Source organism: Cyrtonyx montezumae, unplaced genomic scaffold (genome assembly GCF_038088225.1).
Source record: "Cyrtonyx montezumae isolate F1298 unplaced genomic scaffold, pur_monq_1.0 scaffold_8, whole genome shotgun sequence".
Taxonomy (NCBI): domain Eukaryota; kingdom Metazoa; phylum Chordata; class Aves; order Galliformes; family Odontophoridae; genus Cyrtonyx; species Cyrtonyx montezumae.
In genome coordinates this window covers 61,010,920-61,021,566 of record NW_027072089.1, presented here as the reverse complement: position 1 = coordinate 61,021,566, position 10,647 = coordinate 61,010,920, and the positions used below count along the sequence as shown (strand labels likewise).

At 44.9% G+C, this 10,647-nt stretch overlaps 1 protein-coding gene across 2 annotated transcripts in view; it reads left to right on the top strand.

Moving 5' to 3' along the window:
- The first annotated feature begins 6,170 nt into the window (after positions 1-6,170).
- Positions 6,171-10,647, top strand: part of LOC136058555 (poly(rC)-binding protein 3-like) — a 480,047-nt gene continuing 475,570 nt past the window's right edge. For both annotated transcript variants that reach the window (XM_065752098.1, XM_065752096.1), the window contains exon 1: positions 6,171-6,505. The gene's annotated coding sequence lies outside the window, so the exon portion shown is untranslated. The remainder of the gene's footprint in view (positions 6,506-10,647) is intronic.

Genomic DNA, 10,647 nt, shown 5'->3' with positions numbered 1-10,647 from the left:
GCACCATTATTTTTTTTCTTTAAAAGTTCCAGATTCACTTCTTGCTACAAGCCTGGTTTATGCTTCCTCTATTGCTTGCTTCTAGAAACACACAATTCAGCAGAAACAAATAGTGTCTCCTTCTCCTGTCTCTGAGTACATTTTTCAGGCCTGACAAGCCTTACCTAGAGCCTCCACCCACCCCAAACTCATGGACACAGAGGTTTTATAAAACTCAGCCCAATGCCTTCAACTTCCTTTCTAGCTATGCTATAGGAATGCTGGTCCCATGCTCAGCCCAGGTATACTCCATCATAGATGATCTTCAGACTGGCTCTCCATCTTGATCTCAGACCTGTCTTTTCATGATGGATCTGCTCAGCAGTCACTAGACTGGATTCTTTTCCTGACTTGCAGGTTGGCTTCAGTTTGACCTCAGTCTTGCCTCATGCTCACAGTTCCAGGACTGTGGTCAAGACAATGATTTCTAGGCTTGCCATGTTCACCTCTGGGATAAGTACTTATAAAGTCAAGGCTGGCTTTTCTCCATTAGGTCCTCCTTCTGTGCCTTTGAGGGAACAAACAATTCTTGCTGTTCTGAGACTCCTGATGTGGTAAATTCTAGGATATTTTTTCTTTCCAAATACAGCTTTATCTTAGAAATTTTGGAAACTTAAGTGTATACATATACATATATACACTTACTATATGTTTACATATATTGTTTTCTGAATATTTATTATCCCTGGAAAGCAAGGAATGTAAAAAATAAACAGATGTGAAACAAACTCTCCCTGCAACCTTAAGGAAATCCTGTTTTTTATACTCAGAATAACTTTCTGTCACAGGTATCCAAGACAAAGAAAGCAAGACTGAAAAGAGAAAGTCTGTGTGCCTGTGAGTGAGACAGGAGTCTGCTATATTCTGCTGTTATACTTTATTGGCTTGATCCTGAAATTGGTGTCCTGTAGCACATGCTACGAGCAATGTGTCTTTCACATCTTATTCTTACTCTCCACAGCATATTTACTATAAGTAGTTGAGATGACTTGTAATCTCTAACCCGATGTATATAATGGCAAAGACAGACTTGACAAATGAAGACTGAGGTTAGACTTTTTTCTGACAAATGAAGAACATGGACTGACAGCCAAATGAGAAAGCCATTCTGGTCTCCTTTTAAAATGGATGAACCTGTCAGTAATCTTTTTGGTCAGATAAGAATTACCAATGAGTCTGAACAGATAGCCTACTGAAGTTTAATAAATAAACTAATAGCAAGGGGGAAGAGCTAGTGTCATTCTGATGTATGAGAAAGAGCTTGTAGAGGTCAGCGTTTTGTACAGTACCAGGCACCAAAATCAGAAGCACACTCCATTTTTAAAATGTAACTTCAGAAGTTACTGAAACCATTTTGAGAACTTGCTGATTGTTTTCTAAAGGAGGTGCAACCAGTGGTGGGAGGCAAATCGCTTGGCATAACCTCCGGCAAGTTTGTGAAAGAAAGCAAACAAAACTGAAGTAACTCAGCTTCAACAAAAGTCCATTGGTCAAAGCCTGCATAATGTCCTTCGAAGGCTGCAAGGAATGGGCTGATGGGGTTATTCAAAGTTATACAAAGTAATTAATTGGAAAGAAAAAAAGTGCTCACTGCTGTCATAGAGATGCATATTTACCAATTTATCCCAGAAAGGATAGATTATTTAAATGGCCTCAACAGAACTGAATATTGATGATGTTAGATATGATGTCCCCAGTAAAATCCCTTTCAAGCCAAGATAGCACAAGTAATCCTTAATACTCTGAGCAGTTTCAGTAGCTGTTAACAGTTGTGACTCTAAACACAGTAGGCACTTCCTCTTACAGAGAGTACAAACTCTCATATTAATAGGGAACTTAGCATAACAGCTACTTTTCAGCTGAAGGAAAAGGGATTTCCCTCTATAACTCCATCAGTTGTCTGCCTGGTTTCCAAGCTCAGCTGCTCTGCTTCAGCCTGGAACAAAAGATTTGCTCACAAGTGCACATTATTAGCCTGATTTATGTTAATTCAGGTTGGTATGTATAACTGCTTCCAGATCTACCATAATGCTGATAATTTTAGTGGAAAATATCATTATGCATGTCATATTTTTATTAATATTTAGTTAGATATTTAAAATTCCTGTCAATTGCATCTAATTGCAATCAAATAGCAAACACAACTCATTCAACATCATACAGCATCAAGAATGTATAACACATTAAAGACATAAGGGCTACTATAATAAAAAGAATTAAAAGAAGCCCTTGATAATAATTTGCAAAAAATATAAGAATATTAGCAAATATATATATATGCAGATTTCCTAAAGATTGTATATATATATATAATAAAAAACTTCTGTTTTAACCCTTGTCATTGCTTTTCACCCATTTAAATGTTATGTTCAGGCTGCAAAAGTGACTGTTACTCAGCTTGCAAAGGACTTGAGTGCCAAGTTATGCTTGTAAATCAGATGTCAAATATGAATATCCTATGACAAGGGAACTGAAATGTATATTTAAAAAAGATCTGCCCACATAGAAATGTTTTGTGTTCAGGTGTTCCAGAATACCACCAGTTGTCAGTGCTTTTCATAATGGAGAAGTGAAACTGAAAATCATAGTCTGTACAACTTTGACAATGTCAAAGGAGCCACAGCATAATCATAGAATCGTAGAAGGGACAATATGGGTCACTGAATCACAGAACTGCAGGGGTTTGAAGGGACCTCTAGAGATCATTGAGTTCAGCCCCCCTGGCAAAGCAGGTTCCTTACAACATGTTGCACAGGTAGACCTCCAGACAGATCTTGAATATCTCCATAGAAGGTGGCACCACAACCTCTCTGGGCAACCTTTTCCAGTGCTTTCATCCTTACTGTAAGGAAGTTCTTCTGCATGTTAGTATAGAACTTCCTATGTTCAAGTTTTAGGCTATTTCTGCCTGTCCTATTGCTACACACCACAAAGAGCCTGGCCTCATCCATTTTCCTCCTGTCTCACTTTAGATATTTATAAACGTTTATCAGACACTGCCCCTCAGTATTCTTTTCCCCAGGCTGAACAGACCCAGGTGACTCATCCTTTACTCCTACAGATCCAGGCCCCTGATCATCTTTGCAGGCATTTGTTGGACTCCTTCTAGGAGATCTGACTTTTTTGAACTGGGGATCCCAGAACTGGACATTGAATGGGGCCTCACTAGGAGGTGGAGCGGGAAGATCACCTCCCTCAGCCTGCTGGCAGTGCACCCCAGGATCCCATTGGCCTTCTTGGTCACAGGAGCACACTGCTGGCTCATCACAACATCACAGAATCACAGAATCATAGGGACTGGAAGGGACATCCAGAGATCATTGAGTCCAACCATCGAGTGCAGCTCCCAGCGCAGGTTGCACAGCTCGGTGTCCACATGGCCAAACTGCTGTCCACCAGAACACCCAGGTCCTTCTCTGTAGAGAAGGATCATCGAATCCAGTTCCTGGCTTCTCACAGGATCACCCAAAAATCAGACCATATGGCTGAGAGTGTTATCCAATTGCTTTCTGAACTCAGGCAGCGTGGGGCCATGCCCAGTGCCCTGGGCATCCTGTTCCATGTCCATCACCCTCTGGTGAAGAACATTATCCTAGCACCCAGCTGCTCCTCCCCTGACATAGCTCCATCCCATCCCCTCAGGTCCTGTCGCTCACAGAGAGCAGAGTGCAGAGCTGCCCTCTGCTCCCTGTGAGAGCTGCAGCCACCATCAGGCCTCCCTTCTGTGCCGAGCCAACCAAAGGACTTCAGCCACTCCTCACACACCTTCCCCTCTAAACCATTCACTGTCTTTGTACCCCTGTAATCAACACTAAAAGCCATCCTGATATTGCTGGGCACAGAGTGGCTCAGGGAATTGGCAGTGGTCAGAGCTTTGCACTGCATACTGGAGATACTTATTTTTGTACAGTAAATCAACATTCCTGCAACAGTGCAAAACGATCAAGGAAGCTTTCATAAATATCAGAAGCCAGCGAGAGCTCATGTAAATACATGTTAAGTGAGATGCAGTTTTTTGAAATTGAACTGAAATTAAAGAAAATATTTAATAACATAATGTATAAAACATTACTCCCGCTTTAATGTATAAAACATCTCCTCAACTTATTTACTGCAAAAATCAAGGCTCCCAGCAGCACAGAGTTTATTTCCTATCTCTTCTCCCTTTTGTGCTGCCATGCATCATTTTGTATACATTTGATTTAAATAAAGAGACAAGATCCAAATGTGTGAACTCCAGGGTTTAGTCACAAGACTGCTGAACAATTTGGTTCAGAGGGAGGGGAGGACAGAACTGGAGAAGGAAGGAGCTGGCCAAGCTTGCACTGAAACAGAGAGGCTTTTCCTCTGAGTTCTGCGAGAATAGAGACACTTGGGGAACTCCTTCCTCTTGCTTTATTTCTGCTTCACATGAGCGATTCGGAAAGCTCATTATTCCTTCAGTTCCTCTTCTGTAGCTGTGTGGGAAGCAATTCTTTCTTTGGAGGAGGAAAAAGGGTCGAAAGACAGAATAATGAAATGGTTGTTTGGTCCTCAGTATGCCTTTTTCAGCCTAATGAATGATTCATTTAGCGAGGAGGCTCCAGCCCCAGCCAGCAGTTGGGTTGCAGACACTCAGCCTGTTCCTGTGCCTCAGCCAGCACGGAGCTGAGTGCTCCTGCCCCTTCTAGGCAGCAGACGGTGTAGGGCCATCAGGGCATGCTCAGCTGGGCCGCCTGCAGCCTGCCGGTGAGGTTCTCACATTCCTGCATTCCTCCCTGATAGTGCCAGGGATTTCAGTGGTCCTTAGGTGCATCCATTAGGTACCCCTGCACTCACTGCTCTTTCTCTGGATGGCTTTGTTTGCTGCCAGGTGCCACAGAACGCTGCTCGTTTTGGTGATTCCCTTCCTCAGCATCGGTGTGCATCCTGGAGCAGATCCTTCTGCTATTTACTACACACGCTCCTGCTTATCTCAATGTAACAGTGCTGCCGAAGCACAGCTTGTGTACCAGTTGCACGTTGTGGATCCAACAGCTTGGCCTGCATTTGCTCTCACCGCTCATGGGACAGAGCCAATTCAAAATTGTAAGTCACTAACATGTGTTTGCATACCACTGTTAATAGCTCTGTGGATAGAAATAAAATACTTTTTAAAAGCATGTTTGTTTCTCTGCCCTTAGATTCTCCACTTGCTATTTCCATCAGCCTCAATTTGGACAAAGAAACTGCAGAAAGGTTTATAAAGGTGAAGTGATCAAAAGCAACTTTTGCTGGATGCCTTTTTGGTCACAGATGTACTTCTGGAGAGGATAAGCTTGGTAAAAGCTTGCTTCTGTAGCATCTCAGTGTTGGCTGGATTTGCCCAGCTGTTTAAGGCAGATGTGACCCTCCAAGACTGTAGAACCATAGAATGGTTTGGGTTGGAAAGAATGGCCAAAATAATTCAGTCCCAACCCCTTGCCACGGGCAGGGCTGCCACCCAGCTCAGGCTGCTCAGGGTCCCATCCAACCCTGAACGCCTGCAGGGATGGGGCAACCACAGCTTCTCCGGGCAGCCTGTGCCACTGCCTCACCGCCCTCTGAGTACAGAACTGCAAGCAGCTTCCATTTGGATCTTACACCAACGCCGTTTCGCTGCTGCTCCCGAGAACCACGCTGCTTTATCAACGCAAGGCTGCGCACAGTTTCACTACTTTCAATTAAAGTCCGGTTCTCAGTCCCCCGGCTCGCTGCCGCCGCTTTCCCCAACGACGTCGAGCGAAGCCTACGCGTCCTCACCCCGTATAGCTCCCACTGCCCTATCCCGCGGCCCCGCCGGGAAACCCCGGCTCCGGCCGCCCACCCCGCTCAGCCCCCGCGGGCGCGGCTCCGGCCGCTCCGCTCCGCCCCCGCCCTCTCCCCGGCCCCGGCCCGCACTGGCGGGCGGCGGGGGGCGCCCGCGGGCGGCGGCGGGAGCGCGGGCGCGGGGGTGGCCGAGGAGCGACGGCGTCGGCGTGAACGCGGCTGCAGAACCCCAGCCGGCAGCGGGAGCGGCAGCGGCAGCGGGAGCGCCGCGCCCGCCGCAGCCGGGCGTGGAGCGAGCCCCGAGCGCCGGGCGCCCGCAGCTCCGCGGGGAGGCAGCCAGAGGCCCCCAGCCGACAGCGTGACCCCCGCCCCGCCGCCGCCTCCGCCCGCCCCCAGGAAGAGAAACAAAACAAAACCGCGGCACCGCCACGCTCTCCCTGCTGCTCCTCCTGGCATTCGGTGGCGGCTACCTTTTCGTGGTGTTTTTGTTTTTTTTTTTTCCTTGGGGATTTCTCCTTTCTCCTGCCAGGCTGACTTGCGCCTTCTCGATAATTTCTCTCTTCCCCTCGTTTTTTATACTCTTCTCCCCGCTTCCAAACCCTGTGTCTGTGTGTTTCAGTACTATCACAACCTCTGCTAAAAATAGATCTTTTTATATACCCTTCCTCCTCTCTGACCCCATCCAACACCCCTTGTTAAGGTGAGTTGTGTCTTTTCATCACTTTTTCCTTGTGTGTTGTTTTTTCTTTCTTTTTTTTTATTTTTTTGGTTTGTTTGTTTGGTTTTGGTTTTCGCTTTTTTTTTTTTTTTTTCTTTTTTCTTGCTTTCTTTTCTCCCTTCAAGGCAGGTTTCAGGGAGGAGGGGATGAGGAGGAGAAAATTTCACGGGGAGCCAGGCGTGTTGGCAGAGCCTTATTTCCCTTCTGCAGCCTCAGCATCCTCCCGGACTGCTCCCTTTATCCCGAGGATGTAGCTAGCTGATGGAAGTGGGGAACCACTCTTCCTTAGCACTGCATGCTTGGAGGCCACAGCAACACCGGGCAAAAAAAAAAAAAAAAAGAAAAAAGGAAAAAGCAGAAAAACTGCTCTTTTTCTCCTCTGCCCCCTCCTCCTTCTTCCCCCTCCTCCGCTTCCCCCCCCGTCCCTCCCTCCTTTATGCGTTTGGTTTTCTTTCTTTCTTTTTGGTGTGTGTGTGTGTGTGTGCGTGCGTGTGTGTGTGTGTGCTTGATTTTTGTCTTTGCTAAGCAATTTGCAGGGGACTTGGAAAGAATTGCATGTGATGTCGGGGGGAGAGTGTGAGCGTGCACGTGTGTCTGAGTGCGCGCCTGTGTGTGAAGTGCCTCTCTGTATTTTGTGTTTCTGGGATGGTGAGGGATAAAGCTTCCCCACCGCGCACAGTGCGGGCAGCACGGCACAAGCTGTGTAGAGGAATTGGTCAGGGATGCAGAAAGCACAGAGCTCCCGGTAGAGTTCAGTGCCTCGTGCTCCAGGACAACTCCCTGTGGGTCCTTATAGCTACCCGCGAAGTGCTGGATCCCAGTGCTTCCTCCTCAGCAGGGCAGTGCCTTGAGAGGAAACTTTGGGGCTGAAGGAGGTGGGAGCGTTCCCGGTCCTCTGGCAGACCTGTGCTGTTCAGGGAAAAAGAGCGTTGTGATCCGAGCTATGAGATCACTTACCGTCACTTACTAGTGTTGTTAAAGGAGAGGTGAAGCGTTGTGGCTGTGGCCAGCCAGCAGCATAGCATCTCTGCAGCCAGGTTTACTTTTCAATCCCGAAGTTGTTTCAGGCTGTTTTCCCTTCCTCAGCGGCTCAGCTAACTGTTCCCATTGACAACAGAAATGTGTTCCTGCAGTAAACTCGTCTGTTTGGAATCTGCTGGCGAGCAATCTATTATTCAGAGGCAATCAAGTAACTTATTTGTTTCATGGATTTTTCCCCCAGCCTTTTAGTGTGCTTTCAGCTCTGTGTTTTACCTATGTGCATGAAGTGGGATGCTATAGATTTTAGTTGCATTTTAACGATGAGTTGAGGCATAACTTGCAGGGTGCCATTTGCAAAGTGTCATTTGATATAAAGCAAAATAACAGCCCCCTAGGTCTTTTTCAGGGATTTCTCCTATCTCCATTGCTTGTTTCACAACAAGCGAGTGATTTTGGCAGTGATCTTGGAAGGCAAACGGGCTGCACAGTGGTGCACGGTTCCTTACACTCAGAGCTCAAAAAGATGACACGTTTGACTGTGAAACTTGGGTGTGTTAGGAGATCTACTGGATCAAAACTGCATGAAAGAACACTTTGTGTACCTAGTTTTCTAACAGAGGTTGGACCATCCAAAAGTTGACTAAGGAAATAAAAAGGTTGTCGTCACCTGTATGGATATAGGAGCAGCTCTCCTGTCTAAGTAATGCAATTCCAGTTCCATCACTTCCCGTACACTGCGTAGATGATGTTCAGCAAAAACGAGCAGTCACAGAACAGGTTTTATGCTGTCAAGACTCACCATTTCTCCTCCTTGTTAGCCAACATTAAAATAATTTACACTAATTTGCCTCGGGGTTTTCTTTCTGCTGTGACTGGCTGGTGTTGCGGGAGCAGGATGCATGCTCTGAGGAGGTTGTGTTGTTCTGAGTGCTGGGTAGCAGTGAGGGAAAGAGCACCTTATGCCCTTTTTGTAGGGAAAGAGGAGAAACCAGCCCGGTCCTTAGCTCCTTAAATATATAGATAAGGATGATGCGCACTGGTTTGTCAGCTGCTGTTCTCTTGAACTTCAACTACTGGCTAAACATTGTCTTGGGAGGCACTGTGATGTGATATATATATATATACACATAATTTTGAGTTTGCTGTTAAAATCACATGTGGCAGAGGAGACCTCATGTTCTGCTGATAAAAGCCATGCCAGTTTGTTTAATCCAGAGAAGGGTGAAATATTTTCAACTCTTGATGCAAGTTACCAGCAGTTCCATGAAGACAGGAGTTGTCAGGATTTTTTACCTCAGTACAGTAGGATTGAGGGTATTTCTAAAGGGTACAGTTGCCAACAGATGTGTAATGTATCATTTTATTTAGATTTTTACATTGGGTACAGATTGTATGTGTTTAGGTAAATGCATCATTTTTGACATTAAAATGTGTCGGTAGATGGAAAACTTTTGTGTTGTTTTTATCATGGGGTTTTTCGGAGAGTTCTCTTGGTACCAGTCAGCTGTTGGTGAAAAATCAGCATTGGCTTCACACTGAGTTCCTTATGTAGTGTTGATTAACTGTTGAGGTTGGTAAAAGGAAAAAAATGCACGGAATATTTCTTGAAGAAATGAAAAAGGCTGGGTAATGTGTTCCTTTAGCATAGCAACTGAGGTACGAAAGGGCTTTCAGCTGGTTACAAGATTACTAAAGCAAGGTTAACGTGGAGTTTGATCTGATGGCCATTCCCATTGACGTGAATGGCAGCACAGCAACACTCGGGTTATTGTGTGACCTGTGATGAAACTTGCCTTTAATTTATGTTTTGAGTCTTGAATAAAAACCTCCAGTTACTCACCTCTGAAGCTTTTCTTGCTCTTGAAACATGCCCTATAAAATATGAACTGCCATAAACAAAGTGATGGGAAGAGAGTTCAGAAGTCAGTCTGACTTTGTGTAGCTAATTATTATAAAAGTGGTATTTGTCTCTTTTGTTAATCGACTATTTCCTTCCATTATGGCACTTTATTATTCTGCAGCATCACCCTAAAATGCTTGGTTGAGAAGGAGTTTCCATTGCATGGATGTAGCACTTCCACAACTGAAGAGTGTGTTTGGTCCTGTCCTAACCCACAGCTACCCCTTAGTAGCAATTCATCACGGGACAAAATTGCCATTATATTCAGACATATTTACTGAGGAAGCTATTACTGATGTCGGATTTTCTTTTTTTTTTATCAAGGAAATGAAAACCATCACAGTACTGTTTAGGACTTTGAGGAGCAGGATGCTGTAGACTTACCTATGAACATGGAGACTACAATCACAGTGCATGTTAAAAAACAGTGGCATTATCCATCTGAAAGCAATTTATTCTTTTTTCTCTGTAAATCCTGCTGTCTTCATTGGATTTAAGTGGTACTATGTATGTATTTCAAACTGAGTACTTGCAATTTTAAGACGTTTAAATGAATGAGGTTACTTTTATGCAAACCTGATTTTTTTTATTTGCATTTTTGTCTGCTGGAAATACAGTTTTCATAATAAACTAATACATATGTATATTTTTGTGCTTGCACATGGAAGAAAATTAGTATTATACTCCTGGGAACTGTGCATAACTGAAGCGTTGAGTGTGGATCAGTGCTACCTTCAGCTTTGTTACCAGCCTTGGTGGATGTGGATGAGTGTCAGTGACGGTGAGAGCTGGTGCATGGCAGGGAGGGGATGAGGCTGGCTCTTAGAGGAACCAGAGAGCCTTACCCCGGTGCTAGAGTAGCTGTATCCTCCAGGGCTTCGGAGCAAGTGGCTTCCTCACCCTTAGCAGCAGTGAAACTCCTGACTCAGTTTGCATTCTGTGATCTGCTTGTTTTTTCCTCTGTATTACAATAGATATGGAAGGTTTAATTACAGTGTAGTGGAGCTAGTGTCTCTCTGATGACAACTGTTTGTAGCAGGTCACTGGAAAGTAATTGTGGAGATCAGGCTCCAGAGACAACATTTCATCTTCTTAGTTTTAATTTACACCTGTTTTCCATGTATTTGTATGTATCTGTTGTACCCTACTTGTGTTCTGTGGAGAAAGTGTTTTCAGGAGTACAGAAAATGATGTTATTGTTCCTCTTCTGGAATAACAGAATGTAACAGCTCCTCCCATTTGT